Below are 19,115 nucleotides of genomic sequence, written 5' to 3'. Positions count from 1 at the left end.
CACCAAATTTTGGCATTTATTCAAAATTTTATTTCCGCTCTCATTCTTCGGGTTTCCACTTCTTTTCAAACTCTTTCTCTTTTCAGTCTTTATCCTCTTTTCTTGCACCAACATCATAATTATTGTCATAATCTCCTGTTTTATCACCCCCTTGATCCCCTACTCCATATTTTGGATCATCGTGTTCATCAGCACAATTCATATTTTTCTCTCCTTCGTTATTGCCATAATCATCGTCGTCGCATGTAACTGTCTTAATCAAGAACTCATTTCAATTGTTGCTGTTATCTTCCTCACAATGTAAGTAGGTAATAAGAGTCAGGCGGTGCATTGCATTGCAGTGTTGCCAAGTTTTGTGTGACATTCACTCACTGCATTCATTCACTCAAAAGCAGTTACACGTCATCTTTCGAAAGCTTAATCGCATTTTCGTGATTTGATTGATTATCTTCATAATTTGTTAGTAAAACTTCCTGTGAAATATTTCCAAATTTTTTTTTAACAAAATGGGTGGTTTCTACATAGACTAAGGGAGAAATTGATGGACTGACTAAAGGGTTTCTCGTAGGCTCCTGATAGTTGATCTATTCTGTAGTGATAAGGAAAAACGCCGTGTGAACATTCGAGAGTTGCCAAATTGCTCCGGATAAAACATTGATTTTTGAGGAAAGTCATGCATATTTTTCCGTGAAATTTTCGGATATGTTAGATCAAGTTGCGAACAAAATTATCAGGATAATTCGAGAAAAATATTCAACATTTTCCAGTAAATTCGGTTTTTCGTGAAGAAAATCTGGTAACGGCTAAAGGCTAAAATCTAAAGGCTCATACGGCGTTTTTCCATAGCACGGCAGTATTGCCCACCTCCCTCGTCCATTGCAACCACCCGCTTCCCCCAATAGGATCCCTCCATATAATTTTTCTCTTCTTTGTCTTTAGCTTTGTCTACCAATTTCAATAATCAGTCCGCAGGACACGAAGCAATTGAATGAAAAAAAAAAATGTAGATGATTAAAAAGTAGATGAATAAAGTGATAAACTAGTAATTTTCTTAAATTTGGATTCTCAAGATTTATGATTTTAATATCTTATTTAATAATATTTATATTTTATTAAAATTTTAAGTTAAGTTAAACTAATAATTTTCAAAATTACGATTAAATTTAGTGGTTTAAATTTTAATAAAGAAGTTTAAACTTATGATTAAATTTACAATTTAACCCTTTTATGGGGCACTTTATTTATTAAGATTATTAGTTAGTCAATTATCTCGCGTACCTTTTCATGGCGGATACGCTCTCTTCTCGATATCCCAGCGGACCTTCGCCAAAAGTCCATCTTAGTTTCCCTAAGCATGTCTTCAGTTCTTTTCTTGAGTTGCCAGACCTCACTCCCGTAAGTTACGAAACTCTTCACGATGACGTTGTAAATTTTTCTTTTGGTCTCCTTAGAGATACTCTGTCCCAGAGAACCCCATTTAGCATCGCGATAGCTTTCCTGCCTTGCACATTCCGATCTTTAAAGGCAAATGGAGCAAGATGGGGGCAATGGCGATTGGGCGTCGCAGAGCGCGAGGCGGCGCTATAAAAGCGGCTTTATGTATGTATTAGTTAATCAATTCTAAAATTGCATTTTAGTGTTATTATTTAACTGTTAATAAGATATGAAAGTTTGTTCATCGAAAGTTCTCGGTCATTGTGGCAGCAAAGCGTGTTCCGCTTGCACCGTTTTGTCAGCAGGAGGATGAGAGCGACCAGGAGGCAGCTACCAACCCGATTACACAACTGATTATCCTCACATCCTTCCAGCTCGCTCGAGTCTCTTCGCTTCAACTCATATTCGACAGGTCCCCTCCGTCAAGCTACAGCTCTTTTTTGCAGCCTTTGTCCCACTCTAACTGGACCGTGTTAGGCAGAAAGGAACGAAGCCACATCACGTATTGCCAGATTTTATCGGGTAGTTTGATGTTTTACATGAAAACGGTCGTGCAGATTTTTGCGCAAATGTCAATGAATTTTCTGTACAGTATGATGCAAATGGAGAATTTGCATGCAAATTTTTAATTGGTTCATCTGAAAGTGCTTAAAGAGCTGATTTTACAGTATTTTTATAATTGCCTTCTGATATGGGAAATAGTATATAGATAGATTTAAAAGTGAGAAAATGCACCGCCCTGTGACGTCATCTGGCGGAATTTCCCATTTAAACACATGTACTTTAGCAGATTAGATCATTTTGTTATATCTTCTCCAATAATTGTTCAATTCATGAACCAAGGGTATCCTCGTGTTCAGTTCACTCAATAGTTTCCACTTAAACACAAAATTCTTCAAATTTCAAACACCTGCAAATTCTCCATTCCTTGAAATTTTCAAAGGAATCCGCACAAACAATCTCTTGTACAAAATTAAATTGCCCGATTAAATTTGGTGATAGCTGATGCGGCTTAAGCGGTTTCTGCCTAACGCGGTCCAACTTAATGTCTCCGAGTCCGATCACCAGGCATCGCGATTTTTTTTTACAAACGTCGAGTGAAAAGAAAGTGGACGAAGTGGGTCACTTTCCCGTGAGAGGAATCATGTTTTGGCGGTCGAATTTTATTCAGTAGAAAAACAAAAAATACGACCAGATAGAGGCTTTAGTTCGTGGTTGAGAATCGCTCAGTGGTCAGTGGGGTTTTGAGGAATTTTTTTTTTTTTTTGAAAACCCGGAAGCTTTAAAATAAAGGAAAAATCACCGAGACTGGAGATTCTCGATGAGCGACGATTCTTTACCGTAAGTTGGTACACCCAAGGTTGCAAGAGTGGCCGAGTCTTTCACGAACTCCAAGTAATGATAACCATTGAGAAGTTTTTGGGTGAAAAAATACGCTCATTAAAGTTTTAAAAGCAAAAGTTGAGGAAACTACACTATTTTGAGTTAAGTAAATTTGAAAAAATCTGCCTTTATCCTAATTAAGTTATTTTAGTTTGTCATGGATATGTCGATGGTGAAATTGCAAAAATGCGTCTCTCGGTTTGCAGCGTTGCTGACTTCCTTCTATAGTGCTAAAGAAAAAATGCCGTATGAACATTCGAGAGTTGCCAAATCCCCGGATATAACATGTATTTTTTACTAAATTTAGACATATTTTTCCTTGAAATTTTCATATATTTAAGATTAAATTGTGTAAAAAATTGTGTGAACATTTTGGAAACAAATATTCACAATTTTCTCAGTAAATTCGGTTTTTAATTGAGGAAATTTGGCAACGCCTGAAGGTTCATACGGCGTTTTTCCTTAGCACAGCAGACTTCCTGTCATACTTTTTGAAAAGTTCAATGATTTTTCTCCTTCTCATAAAACATATTCTGTGAAAAATTCAAGCCATGGTGTTGGTGCGGTTGCCGTTTAAAAATAAAATAAAAGTTTAGATTTCAAAACACTGCAACTGAGATTATAATAATTAAAATTATAGTTATCCACACATTTTTGCAGTTTAACCGTTAATATCACCTCTTCTGATCTTCTCTTGTTAAGAAGCATTTTTCCGCAAATTGTTGATCAGCTTTTGAGCCATCTCATGTTGCCAACAGTATTTAGTAGACAGCTATCTCTTGTCCTATAATCTTGTGCCGAAGAATGATAAACTGTCACCAGATGAGCTTCCTTTGTAGATCAATGGGCAATGGAAAATTCGGAAAACCTCATATGCTCTTCTATTTAATATCGCACGGAAACCGGTTTTCTTTTTTATGTATTCATTCTAATTGTATATGGGGATAAGTTTCCATGGATACGTCACTCATAAGTTAACGGGAATCGACAAATGAGCGAATAAAAATTCGAAATGCCAATAGATCAAAATTCGTCCGGCTGATTTTTCGATACGATGAGGCTTTGCATATTGAACGAGATTTTTCCGTCCCTTTTCTGCAACCGCAACATATCAAATCTGCAAACCAAAATCCGACACAGTCCTCATTTCAACGTGAGCCTCTAGAACTTGATTTCCCTGTCTAATTTAAATTTAAGGGAAGATACAGATCAAGCTAGAGTGGTAAAGGGCCATAAATGATTATACATTATGATGCATTCAAAGAACCTAACTCCGTACTGCTCTCTCTCTCCTTAATCCATAAAGTATGTCCATGAAGTCCTTTCATAAAGTATGCCTAAGTCGATGAACTGCACAGATGCAGAAGTGTGCCCTACGTACACTTGAACACCTTTTGAAACGATGAAATTTGTTTTTTAAAAGTTTTCAATGAGCTTATCTTCTCTGAAATGTTAAAAGCGCAGTTAAAAATGACACAGTTAAAAATTTCCGTTTTTATGGTTACTTCGAGTTTCTTTGGGTGACATTTTCTTCAGTCAGATCAGCCACAGGGACTTAGTTGATCGACCAAATTTTTGGTAAAATCGTCAGAAACCGTATAGGTTTTTCAAGAAAGGGGTCAAGACAGTTTCCAGCTGAACTAATGTACTATTGTTTCTTTAAGGTGTCACTCAGAGGTTCCGACTTGTAACTGATGAACGTATCGGGATAGCACTCACTTTGATTCTGGCGGCTCGTGCTTGATTTTCAACGAGGTTGCTATTTTTCAACCTATAGATTTGGCCAATATAATCCAAAGTAAAACTAAACAAAAAATATCCTCCGCGCGTTTAGGTTACTTTGTGTTCCACATCTCATTTTAACATAAACTTTCAGTTACGTTATCTCACTGTGTGTGGAGTCAGGAAAACATGGAAAATCGAAAAATTAAAAGAGAAAAACTTGTGTACCAAGATTTTATAAAAACTTCAGGGTCCCTTAAATAAACTGTCCCTGTTCTCACCCTGACTATTAGTCCATTAATTTTTTCGTTCAACATGACACTCAGGTACTCGGAACGAAATCACTGATTTCGACCTCCAACTCTACACTGTGACCCACACCATGCACCTTGCATATTAATGGCATGCAGCGGCTTCCAGTTGTCTTCGATGCTCTTCTCCGTTTATTCTATGCACTCGCAAGGTTCAACTGGTGCATTTTTTGGCGTGTGCCAGATCAACCTTCGAGCCTACACTCCTTCAAGGCAGCAAAGCTGGATGAGTATTGCTCCGCTGCAATGGCGTGGCGTGCTTTGCGATATATCGATTGATCTGCCATTTGAACATATAGAAAAGAATCAATCAACAGGGTGTTCGCAACGAACACCTTAATAATCGATTCTTTATCGTGGCCTCGAATGGAGAATTTTCGATAATCGATCATTCGCGCCGCGCCACTGCACTCCCCTGTTGCGGGAGGTATTCGGGTCATTAACTCTTAATCAGTGGCTTGGCATGCTTTGCAATATATCGATTGATCTGTCATTTAAATCAATGCATTTCCATATAAATGAGTCGATAAACCAGGTGTTCGCAACGTTCACCTGAATAATCGATTATTTACCACAGCTTCAAATGAGGAAATATCGATAATCGAATCACTGACCCTCCTCCCTCCTTTTCCCTCCTCTCATGGAAATTGTATCACTCTCGTATGCCGGCAAATCCCTAATTTACAATTCATACCAGTAAAATAGAATGTGCCCAAAGATGACCAGTGATCCCTTACGTATCTTCATCTGCTCCTCCCTTTAAGCGATGGGGAATTTGGTTAAATGAAACTTAGACTGAATTATACCGGCGAGAGCTAACTTCGAATACATTATTAATTTTCATTTTTAACAATGTCATCGCCCTAAGCCTTCATCTGAGAAGCCTGATTTTCCCGTTACCGCACTGGGAAAAAAAAACACATTGGATCTAGAGTCCAGACTCTTAAAAACATCGACAAGAAAAAGTACTCTTGATTCAATCAGAATGGACCACTAGACAAGGTACGAATTAAAGGATTCTGATACATGTATCTTAACCAAAATTTCACATGGAACAGAATTTGCGCAAAGAAAATTACTGAAACCAACTCCTCACGGAGATATTAACGTTTTTATTTCACATTGGTTACGAGAAATTTGAACTGCCCGCTCACAAAAAACTCAAAGCTCTATGTGAGTCAAATCGCGCGCTACAACGGTTTCAGCAAGCTTCTCAATCGAGCAATGGTCATTTCTCACCATTTGTTTTTCAAACTATAAGTAATTTGCTATAGCTGAGCCGAAGTGTCAAGATTGAGGTTGCCAGATTTTTTGATCGCAGAGACGTTCATGGTAACGTTTAGCGCGCGATGTGAATCACGTAGAGCAATGAGTTTTCATGAGCGAGTGGTTTCAATTCACGTACCAAGAATCATTAAATATCTTCGGAAGGAGTTGATTTCGGTAATTTTCGTTGTGCGCATCGTGTTTTACGTGAAATTTTGGTAAAGAATTATGTATCAGAATGCTGAAATTCGTACCTTGTCTAGTGGGCCATTTAAATCAAGAACCAAGCTTCTTAATTTAAGCGGATTTCGTTTTGATTCAAGCAAAAATTCAATTGAATCAAGAGTATTTTTTCTTGTCAATGTTTTCAAGAGTCTGGCCCCTAGATCCAATGTGTTTTTTTTTTTTTCTTTTTTTTTCCAGTGCAGGATTTTTTTCTCTGTTTAGGTTCATAGGATTTTCAAGCTACATTATTGTTACCTACTTTAGATTCAATTCATTCGCACTTAGTTCCCTTTATTATAAACGCGTCCGATTGACTCGAATTTTTTTCCAACGTGTGCGACGGAACCTTCTGAAAACTTTTCCCATTCAATTCCGGCATCAATATGGACGCACATGACATCAGGAACGTGCCTCGTGGATCCCTCAAGCTGAGCTCTCAAGAAAACAAACACTGCCGTTCGCATCGTTGTCGATCAAGGTCCTGATTATTATGGCATGCGCATTTGAGGCCGTCAATTCATACGGCCCTCCCGCCAATCGTTAGGTAAAAAAATTCGCACTGCCAAATTCACGCGATAAAAATATACTCCTCGAATTTCGAAAAAGGTGCTCGTTGCAAATATTCTGTTTATCGATCCTATCCCACACTGGAAAAAAAACACATTGGATCTAGAGTCCAGACTCTTCTAAACACCACAAACGAGGTAAGTGGTTTAGGAAGTTTCACCGTCGATTTGCAAATTCCCGCATATCCATGGAGACTTGAACGCGAGTATAGAAAAGTAAGCAATTCTCGAAATCAGAGTTGATACAATCAACACCTTTTTTTCATGTTTTCTTCCGAGACCTTCCACTACGTGGAAATTAATTAAGTCAAAAGAAACTATGTGTTCAGGATTTGCTTGCTGCATAGTTCCTGTGCATTTCATTCACTTCATATACACTGGAAAAAAACACATTCGACCTAGAGTCCAGACTCTTGAAAACATTGACAAGAAAAAATACTCTTGATTCAATCGGATTTTTGCTTGAATCAAAGCGAAATCCGCTTAAATTAAGAGGCTTGGTTCTTGATTTAAGCTAGATTCTGATTGAATCAAGAGTACTTTTTCTTGTCGATGTTTTTAAGAGTCTGGACTGTAGATCCAATGTGTTTTTTTTCCCAGTGCATAGGTTTAAATGGCAGAGAATCGATTATTTATGTGTCCGTTGCGAACACCCTGTTTGTCGATCCTTTCCATGGGTTTAAACGGTAAAAAATTGATTATTAAGATGTTCGGTGCAAATACCCGGTTTATCGATCCTTTTCCTTAGGTTGGAATTGCAGATCAACCGATCTATCACAACGCACCACTGATTTTAACCGAAATAATTGATTCCGCAGGTGAGATAGACTGCCTTGCCTAAAATCGATATTTATAATTGATCCGATTGAGGGAGAATGGTGTTACCAAATAGGAAAAGAGCCACTGTCACTGTGACAACAATGGCGAAAAAGCTTCTTCACACCTCACTCTTGACACTGAACCGACTCGCTACCTAGTTTGTTCGCCTCAAGGTAGTTACTTGGATTTGGCTTTGGCTGCACGACTAAGCTCAAGCTCCTTTGCCAAAAGAAGCTACGATACTTGCGACTGAAATTTTGATAATTCGCTTTTATATTTTTGAAAAACGATGAATCCGGTGCACACTGAAAATAAAAACAAATGGACCACAATTTGCCATTGAGCACTACATTTTCTGGCTCAGTTTAGAAACACTGTTTGTACCGTGAGTTTCCCTATGCACATTCTTGTTTTTTACAGATGAGCTAGAAATTGTAGTTCCGAATTTCAATGTATTCCAAAGCCATGTATTTTACTACCCAATGATGATTAGTGCATCCTAGGGTTTTAGCATGTATGCCGAAAAACGGTAAGCATTTTGAACATAAAATCGTTACTTACTTTTCTAACCTTGCATTTAAGTCTCCGAGGCCGTATGTATTTTATTACCCGATGATAGTTTAGCTAGTATGCCCAAAAACTATAAGCATTTTTCTTTAAAAATCATAAAATCTCAGATAGGAAATGTAGTCTACTTTTCTAACCTTGCGTTTGAGTCTCCAAAGCCATGTGCATTTTATTACCCGATGATAGTTTAGCCAGTGTGCCCAAAAAAACAAAAGCATTTTTCTTTAAAAATCATAAAATGTTAGATAGGAAATATAGTCTACTTTTCTAACCTGGCGTTTGAGTCTCCAAAGCCATATGTATTTTATTACCCGATGATAGTTTAGCTAGTATGCCCAAAAACTATAGGCATTTTTCTTTACAAATCATAAAATCTTAGATAGGAAATGTAGTCTACTTTTCTAACCTTGCGTTTGAGTCTCCAAAGCCATACGTATTTTATTACCCGATGATAGTTTAGCTAGTATGCCCAAAAACTATAAACACTTTTTTTTTTTTTTTTTTTTTTTTTTTTTAAATCATAAAATCTTAGGTAGAACGTGTAGTCTACTTTTCTAACCTTGCGTTTAAGTCTCCAAATCCATGTCCTACGTTCACTAACCATCATTCAGCGTATTTCTTGCGAAACAAGTTGTTCCTCAACCAACATCAAAAGAAGAATGACGTTGACCTCCGAATTTATACTCGATTTTATAGCTTATATTGTAACGGTGGAGTCTCGATACACTATATCATAACTGCTCTCCTCTCTCTTCGGCGAACCAGCAATATCAACGATATTTCGTCTCAAAGCTTGAAGATTTTCTTCGCTGATCACGTGCGAAATTTCCGGGCAACACGGTTTCGCCTACAGAGTAAACAACAGCCCCCTTTCTTCCCGGCTCGCAGAGCTGCGCTGTGGAATGTGCGAAATGTGTCGAGTCACAGAGCAAACACGGAAAATTGGGTGTGGATCGCACCAGTGGTGATTCTTGTAATTTGGCAACAATGTTTTTCCTCAGTAGCGAAGCGTGGATGATCGATCATCGATATATCCCAATTTGAAGCCGTGGTGAATGATCGATTATGAAGGTGTTCGTTGCAAACACCCTGTTTATAGATCCTTTTCCACAGGTTCAAATGGCAGAACAATCGATATATTGCAAAGCACACGCTACAGTTTATTTCCTCTTTTTAAATGCGGGTAAAACAATCAATAATTAATGAATTTATATGGAGGAAAAATAATGTTGCCAACTTGCAAAATCGCCACTGGCATCGCACACGCGACCACCACGTCTCCTGGCGATATTCAGTCCACTTCCTAAAGCGATCGTTGGATGGACGTGATTGGGGGATAATAAAAGAGAAAGGATTATGCCCTACCACCTCTTCGACACTCCGTTATCACTTTACTGCTTTCCGCCTCTCAAATTCGCCGTGTAAAACCGGACGCTTTTCTCCTACATGGTGATGTCATCGTTATATATCTGCCCTGATGAAGGAAAACGCCTAATGAACATTCAGGCGTTGCAAAATATCTTCGCATTAAAAAAATCGTCTGAAAAACGTTATGAAGTTTGCCGGTGTCTGAAAGTTGATGGATTTTATCAATGAATGGTAACTGAGCGGCAAAACAAAGACAAAGATAATGCTAGGTTGCTGTACTTGAGAATTATTGAAGGACCAATGATAGACTGAGAAAAAAAAACCACTTCTGTCATATGAACCGAATGTACAGCGTTCAACATCGGTCTTATTCTTCGGTTCATGTAACCGTTCTCTCGGTTCTGGGAACTGTATACACGGTTCATGCAACCGAACAGAACTAATGAAACAGCTCGTTTGCATGAACCGAGTATACAGTTCCTAGAACTGAGAGAGCGGTCGCACGAACCAAACAATACCGCCGATATTCAACGCCGTACAGTCGGTTTATATGACCGAACTTTTTTTTTCATCATAGAATGATCTAATTTGCCTTGGAAAGGAAGAAAGCCGTATGAGCCTTCAGACGTTGCAAAATTTTCTTTGACAAATCTCGGATTTTCGGGAATATTTGGTAGAACATCATGGTACAGAGCCCTAGACGCGTACACCAAACGGAGAAAAAAACTTCGTGCGTGGGACCCAAAATTTAGGTCTTATGGATCTCTGAAGTTTTCGGATTGAGCATCCGAAAACTTAAGGTCCAGCTGCTGAAGTTTGGATCACACACCTGAAACTTCAGTTCTTACATCTGAAGTACTTCGGTATTCACATCCGAAAAACTTCGGTTCTCACATCTGAAGTACTTCAAATGTAAGAACTGAAGTTTCAGATGTGTGATTCGAACCTCAACAGCTAGATCTAGAGTGTTCAGATGCTCAATCTGAAAACTTCACAGATCCATATGACCTAAACTTCGGGTCCCACGCACGAGTTTTTTTCTCCGTGCAAAGTCACATTTTCTCGCGCGAATCCGAAAGTGCTTGCTCTTCGGAGCCTGTGTGAATCGTATCGTTGCAATTAGGCCTTGCGAGCTTCAGAATTGTAAGTGGCTTAATTGCCCGTTTCGAGTTTTTTGTTCGTCGCGGGGTTTTTATCGACCGTGCATAATAAACGCCTGCGGTCCGCGCTGCCGCGCTGAGGAAGAGTTTTGTACGAGCAACCGAATTTTGCCAAATTTCTCCATCGTGAATTTTTTATTTTGAGTCCAAAAAGGCTCGTCTTACTGGTAAAATTAGTGATACTTTGAGATTTAGCTTGAATGAAATTTGCTGAAAGTTCTAGAGGGAACACTCGCACTGAAAAAAAATCTCGGTGTATTTCCTAAGAAAAGGGTAAAATTACCAAGAATTCAGGGTTCTATTCGATCCCAGTTTTTTCTTGGTAAAATTACCATTTATGGAATTGAAATTGGAATATACCATTATTGGATTACCAAATATGGAATTTCATACATATATGGAATACCGAGAAAGTCAATTATTTTACCGAGAAATCTCGGTAAAATAATTGACTTTCTCGGTAATTTTACTGGACCTCGGTAAAAACGCCAATGTTTTTCATCGACCGCGGTAGAATTACCGAGATAAAATGGCAAAGATACCGGGAATTTTTTACCAATAAAAGTGGTATTCTTACCTGAAAAAACAGTAAAAATACCGGTCTTTAGGTAAGTTTACTAGTCTACTTGTTAAAATTACCAATAATTGGTAAAAAGAGTGAGATGGTAAAGGTACCAACGGACCTTGGTAAAAACGCCGGGAATTTTTTTTCAGTGTGTATAACATCAGAGACTGTTAATTCAAACTTGTGTCTTGATATCTTGGTCTCACGATTGAAATTATTGCTCCGAAAGCAATCACGCATGCGAGACGATGACATTTAGTCAAGGGGAGCCAGGTCATAAAATGTCTTTAAAATAAACAATTATTTTCGCAGTTAAGATTTTATGGTCCGAATAAAGTTCAATTTTAGCATTTTGGAATGAAAAATTTTCTTGGTGAGAAATGGAAACAAAACTTCACAACAATCTGCGTGTTTAATACAATTTTGGCTCTCCTGCTTTTCTCAGTCCGATTATCAAAACAAATAAGACATTGAGAAAATGTTTATTGTCTAAAGTCATGAACTGCAGAAGAGTATTAATGGAGGGAAAAAAAACACCGTCAAAGCTTAACGAGGGAAAAAATGTTCTGTCCAACGGAATTTTGTCGCTCGTTTAAGATGACCTTGAAATTTTAGCGGTACATAGCTCATTTTTTCCAGATATCTGCCACCTTGTGCAACGAAACTAGGTCAGATCCAGAGAGGATTTATCACTTTTTACAACCGCTCGATTAATGCACATATAATTTTTTTTTTTTTAATTTTTTTTCCCTGTCATCTTTAAGTCTCATTTGCTGAGGCATGGAGAGTAACGGAATCTGGTTTTTGGAACATTAATAATCGCTTCAGATGTTGATTTGTTGAGGAGGCCCTATCGGGTTTGGTTAATGGAGGTTCAAGGAAATCCTTAGCATAGCACCATAAATGACAAGTTTTCCAAACTTGAGTGAAATTCAGCGGTGTAATTTTGGAAATGGATCCTTGTAAGGGATTGTAATGAATTTTTACTGCAAAAAGTACAAAATGCGCAAGAAAATATTCTATGACTTAGAATCTCCTCAGAAAAATCCGAAGATATGACTGTTACTCATATGTCTCATTAAGGAAAGATGTTTAAGAAACGATATGAATAGGACTTGAGGGCTGCGGGCTGATTTTTGAAATTGGTAGACAAAGAAGACATGGGGAATACGGAGTTATTGGTTGAAATGGGTGGTTCTTATAGACTAAGGGAGACAATGATGGACAAACAATGGGGTCTCTTGTGAGCTGCCGTTATAGTTAGTCTATTACATATTTCCTTTGTCCATTGCAACCACCCGCTTCTACCAATAGAATCCCTCTATATCCCCCCTCATTTTTTTTTTTTTTTATTTTTTTGGGGGTGAATCTTTAAACATCCACGTTTACTTTTTCAGCGGGGAGGGTCAACGGCACCGTTGGAAAAGCGCGTTTACGCAAGCTCGGACCAGCGGCTGCGGCCGCGGGAGTGGACGTTGGGCGTCGAGGCGGGCGCGGGCGCCGAGGAGCGAGTCCTACTTTCGCGCGACAAGGACAAGTCAACGACGACGGAGCTGCGGGCAGGGCGCCTCTCAAATGTCGAAACGGCCGCCGCAACGTCCGATCCTCCTCGCCGCCGAGGACGTCCGCCGGACAACGGACGTCTCGCCTGTCGCTGCCTCCCGCGGGAGGGCTCCCGCGGTAGCGAAGAGAGCGGTAAAAGTCAAATTTTTGAAATCGATTTTCTCCTCAAAATGGGTCACTAAACCATGAACGAATTTTGACTTGCCGCGCCGAATGATGTCATCCGGCACCAATCAGAAGCGAGCACGGGTTTCCACGACTTTCGTCAAATGTCTATCTACTCTTCGTATATGAAAACAATACTAAAGTCGAAATTATATCTTTTGAATTCAAGACTTGAATCTCATTCATATGTTAACTGTAATAAACGAGCAACAATTCCACATTGAAACACGTTTTATTTAAACATACATCAGAGGAAAATGAGAGAAGATTGCGATATGACTACCGCAGTGCGTCAACACCGTCAGTTTCCCGCCATTCGGGTTGGGCCGTGGGCCATGTAAGCCGAAAAACGATAAGCATTTTGAACATAAAATCGTTACTTACTTTTCTAACCTTGCGTTCAAGTCTCCGAGGCCATATGTATTTTATTACCCGATGATAGTTTAGCTGGTATGCCCAAAAACTATTAGCATTTTTCTTTAAAAATCATAAAATCTTAGATAGGAAATGCAGTTTCCTTTTCTAACCTTGCGTTTGAGTCTCCAAAGCCATATGTATTTTATCACCCTAGGGAGGTCTCTTCCTGACATATTTAGAGACTAATGAAAAAGACACCAGATTTACCTCCGATTGTATTTGCCAGAAAACCTGAGATTGTTGTTGTTTGAACCAGTTAATGACGCAAATGATTTGAATTTATCAAATGCAAAGACGTAGAACCTCGGGAGGTCTTTTAACTATTTTCCATTGTTGCGTGTCAATTCAAACCACAGTGGTGAACAAGACTGCGATAGGTCATGTAAGAGGGTGACTCGCAATCTGAAACGTTACGCTGGTGTCATGTTCACCAGTGGCGTGGCGTGCTTTGCGATATATCGATTGATGTGTCATTTAAACCTATGGGAAAAGATCGATTAACAGGGTGTTCGCAGCGAACACCTTAATAATCGATTCTTCATCACGGATTCAAATGGGGAAATATCGATAATCGATCGATCACGCCACGCCACTGATGTTCACATTAATGCTGTAACAACCCTGCAAAATGTTCGGAGGTTTCTGCGATTGATCCTGGGGGATTTTCATAGTCGCAACAGCTCATAAAATTTGCTCGCTTTCTCAAAACTCAATCCTAAAATTATACACAGCAAACTTGAAGAATGCCGAGATAATTTCATATAATTAAAATTTGCTACACTTACACGCCGACTAGTATTTTTTTTCCGCCTTTTTCTTTTTTTTAAAATAAAAAGAAATCATAAAATCCAATTTTTGAGAATTCCAGAGAGCGGCAACTTTAAAAAGAAGTCAGGTTAAAGAATTAATTATTCCAATTTATTCAAATACTCAACCCCTAAAATTTCATTCTTCATATGTGAAGCGCTCTACGATATGAGCAGCCAAATCATAACGTTAAACAAATACCGATGAGGCTTTTATCGTAATCCCGATCCGTTGCACTGAAACAAAAAATCTCGATGTATTTACTAAGAAAAGGGTAAAATTACCAAGAATTCAGGGCTCTATTTGATCCCAGTTTTTTCTTGGTAAAATTACCATTTATGGAATTGGTAATTTTACCGAGATTTCTTGGTAAAATTATTGACTTTCTCGGTAATTTTAATGGACCCCGGTAAAAACGCCAACATTTTTTATCGACTGTGGTAGAATTACCTAGATAAAATGGCAGTGTAACCGGGAATGGATTACCAATAAAAGTGGTATTCTTACCTGAAAAAAACAGTAAAAATACCGGTTTTAAGGCAAGCTTACCAGTCTGTCTTGGTAAAATTACCAATAATTGGTAAAAAAAGTGAGATGGTAAAGGTACCAACGGACCATGGTAAAAACGCCGATAATTTTTTTTCAGTGTATGTGAAGCGCTCTACGATATGAGCAGCCAAATCATAACGTTAAACAAATACCGATGAGGCTTTAATCGTAATCCCGATCCGTTGATGTTTTAATTTGAGTCCGTTTTGTCGTCGTGTCTATATTTGGTCACTATTTTGCTTTTCCCACCCAAGCACCACGGTAATGGCACAGTCTCAACCACATCTGCTGCATCGCCTCTGCCTAGCCCTTGCCCCCGAAGCCACAGTCCTTGAGCATCCCCAAACTTTTCGTTGCAGGCATTCATTCGGTCTATCGCTGAAATTCGCGAGCGCAAACTGAGCTGTCACTAGGTCGCGTGCCGTCTACGAGCCACCGATTGAGCGATGGCAGGTCGCTAATGACCAGCGTTGCCGATGTCCCTGCAAAAACGCCTATATATCATTAAGCATCTTGAGAAGAGAGGGAATTTTTTCGCACAACAGCGACACGGTCGTCGGCAGCACAGGTGGCTGAACACCTATGCTATGCCACATTGTGGCGAAAAATCTGATTTTTTTTGTTTATTTCGTTTATTTTTACGAATGCAAATAAAAAATTCTGTTCAGAGAATGGGTATATCGTCATTAGGATAAATCAAAAGTTGAGCCATTTGCCGACTTGACAATTATAATATGCAATATTTGCGACAATGAGTTTGATCTGAACGTTTGATGGGAACGCGACAACAGAGCTGCCACAGAATTTAGAGAATTAAATTCCCTGACATTTCCTTGATTTCCTTGACACATTTCGTTGGATTTCCCTGACAAATGAAGTCATGCCAGATGGTCAAAAATATATAATTAGAGATAATTTTTCGGCAAAATTTGTTGCTCAAAACGTCCAACCCATTCTAGCAAACAAAAAAAGGTGCTTATCAACATTTCCCTGACATGTTCGTCATTTTCCCTGACCTTTCCAGGCTTTCCCTGACTTTTTAGATATCCTGACTTTTCCCGCAGTGCTCTCGGTGTTCTCTGACTGTGGCTTCTCAAATCGATTTTTGTGCAAGTGCGAATCTAAATTATTTTTTTAAGACTCTCTTAAACATGTCGCTGGAGGTATACATTACTTGCCTGAATATGGAAAAAATTTTATAATCTGTTATTTTTCTGCCTATTTCGGCAACGTTTATCACTAACTGCGTTGGAATCGAGTGAGAGCAAGGCAAGCAAGAACTGAGTCAAACTGAGGGTTTTGACCTGCAGATGGCGGAGCTCGCGCTCAAAACAAACCGAAGCCAGTCTGATGAAGCGATGAACTTCAGACGATTGAATTACCATCGTGGATGAATGAAATCTCCGAGACATCGAATATAGGTCAGCGCGGCTCATGACCTACCATAAAACTGTAAATATATGGCTGAATGTCAGATTGTTCTTTAAGGAAAAGTCGACGGACTAATTAATTTGACGTAATTGAGGAAAATAGTCCCAATTTTTTTTTTTTTTTTTAATTTTTTTTTTTTTATAATTACATGTGAATTTAATGGATTTTTTGTAATATAGTCGAGGGAGCCAGTGGTCGACATCCCGCACTTTTGTCTTCAAAGCAGAAAAATAGATGCCAACCGCTTTGTAATTTTATGAGTTGGAACACGTACAGTAATTTAAGTGAGTACAAAAATGGGGGCAAATTCCCTACTGAACAAAAGGTCCTCTCATCAAGGAATCAAGAACCAGCGGCGATGCTTGCAAGTTGGCGACACTGTTTCCTCCCCCCCCCCCCCCATTTAAATGCATGCAAAATAATCGATTCTTGGCGAGACAGCTTGCCCATAGGGATGAAAAACAATGTCGCTGATGGATAGCTGACTTAGCATGTAATGTTAACTTGTAAAGTGGGCGTATTAAAATCAAAATAAACTAACTCCATTCAGTGGCGTGGCGTGCTTTGCAATGTATCGACGAGTGGGGTGGCGTGCTTTGCGATCTATCGATATTTCCCCACTTGAAGCTGTGGTAAATAATCGATTATTAAGGTGTTCGCTGCGAACACCCTGTTTATCGATACTTTTCCATAGGTTTAAATGGCCGATCAATTAATAAATCACAAAGCGCGCCACGCCACTGATGTCGATTGATCCATCATTTAAACCTGTAGAGAAAGATCGATAACTAGGGTTTTCAATTTTTTTAATTTAAGAAAAAATTAAGAAATAACTTGTAAAATCCGACACCCCTGACATCATTCGTACTCGAGCTACATGCGGCTTGACCTTTCTCCAATTCAGGTGTCGCAATTCACGCGCGGGATTACCCCGACGCCAACATTTACACAGGTGCCAATTTTGGCCAAAATTTCTACAATTTACGATGAATTACTCGCTAAAATAAACAAATAATCATAATTTTCGAAGGATAGTAATACCGTAACCCAGAGCCGAACGCATCGTTAATTGTCCTCTCAGTAAAGAGAGCGTGAGCTGATGCTCAAAACTCACCCGCCCGATCTTAATTTCATCACGTGAAGGCCTACCTTAATATACTACATCATCTAATTTCGCATTAATCTTACATGTTATAACGCTTTTCAAAGATTTATCGCTCTAATTTTCAATTTTAATATATAAATGGCCGAAAATGTGCTGTCTGTTACGCTGACTTTTTACCGCGTAACAGACAGCACATTTTCGGGATTTACATAATATTTGAATTTAAATATTGAGAAGTAGAGTAATAAATCATTAGAAAGCGTTATAATACGTAACCCTTCGAAGATTTATGCGAAAAAATTCGAATTATTATCATTTCTACTAAAAATATGATCAAAACATGTGTTGTCTGTTACGGCGACAAAACTATTCCAGTTATCGTGAAACCACCCACCAATTTTTATTTCAAATTTTTAAAATTGAAGGAATCAATTTTTCGATGAGAGAAAGTAATAATGAAATTCGGCAAAATCACGGCCCGGGGAAAAGATTAAAATTTTAAAAACCTCGAAAATACGTTGCTACGAATTCGTAACGCTATGCCATAGAGGGTTAACGATCACAATGCGATTCTGGATTCTCTTACAAGTGCCAGTGATTCATTCAGTGAGTAACCCGACTTACTTTTTTATCCACCTGCTGTTCACTATTCATTAGCTCTAAAGAAAACTGGGAAGCTGCGTGTATTAATGTGAGAACTGTTATGGAAAGCAGAAAAAAGACATTTGATGCTGCTGATGGCATGCCTAACACTGAAAAGAAAGTAGCTTGGATGAAGCATGATAATTCTTGAATTTGCCGCCAAGAATTTTCTTTATCTTGCTTTAAGCTGACTTTTTCTTGATTCAAGAAAAATAATGCTTGGGTTAAGTAAAAAAGTAGCTGATATAAACCAACAAAATTCTTGATTTAAGAAGAAGTACTTCTTGGCAGCAAATTTAAGATTCTTTTTTTTTCCAGCGTATGGCGTTTCCGGCAGCCACCCAAAAGCGTATAGATAACTCACCTCTTGTAATTCTTATTGTTCCTTAGCGATATTCTATTTTCGTTCCGATGTAATTTTTCAATTCTGTAATTAAACTTTCAGCTGGCGAATAATCAAAAAAAAAAAAAACCTGCTAGGTATTCATTTGTCGCAACAAACGACGAGCATAACGCACTTATCCGTCGACAACCGATCGCACTTCCGAATAAGAGCTGAACCGAAGCACCACGCACGAGGTCTGAAGATGCAATGACAATGTCCGTCTGGACGAATAACCTCTGGCCGAACTTCCGATGGCAAATCGACACGGAAGGGAGCATGGGGCACCAGAGTGGCCTCCCCCGCACGAGGTAGTTGCCACTTCGGGCACAAGCTCCTGGAATGATAGGTAAAAGTTCAGTGGCGTGGCGTGCTTTGCGATATATCGATTGTTATGCCATTTAAACCAATGGAAAAGGATCGATAGATAGGGTGTTCGCAGCGAACGCCTTAACAATCGATTCTTTACCATAGGTTTAAATGGCTTGACAATCGATATATCGCAATTCACGCCACGCTACTCATTCCTCAGGCTGTCTCGGCAACGCTGAGTTGAGGTTCCAACAGAAGAATAACAATGATGAGAGGGCACTCCAGTTCGTTGCTTGACTGACACAAAGGCTTAACACACTTTGAGATGAGCCCGGGAAAGAATTGAACTATACGCG

General features: G+C 38.9%; 1 protein-coding gene across 2 annotated transcripts in view; it reads right to left on the bottom strand.

The window, feature by feature from the left end:
* Positions 1 to 19,115, bottom strand: part of LOC140223817 (clavesin-1-like) — a 55,664-nt gene that overhangs the window by 22,868 nt on the left and 13,681 nt on the right. Inside the window, exon 1 of one of the 2 annotated variants that reach the window (XM_072304213.1) lies at positions 18,430 to 18,537. The exons of the other annotated variant lie outside the window; for it this stretch is intronic. The gene's annotated coding sequence lies outside the window, so the exon portion shown is untranslated. Of the gene's footprint in view, positions 1 to 18,429; positions 18,538 to 19,115 lie in introns of those variants that run through there. 2 annotated transcript variants of the gene reach the window in all.

Source organism: Bemisia tabaci, chromosome 9, assembly GCF_918797505.1.
Source record: "Bemisia tabaci chromosome 9, PGI_BMITA_v3".
Classification (NCBI taxonomy): Eukaryota; Metazoa; Arthropoda; class Insecta; order Hemiptera; family Aleyrodidae; genus Bemisia; species Bemisia tabaci.
Note: the sequence above shows the minus strand (reverse complement) of the source record. Positions and strands in the feature narration are given on the sequence as shown.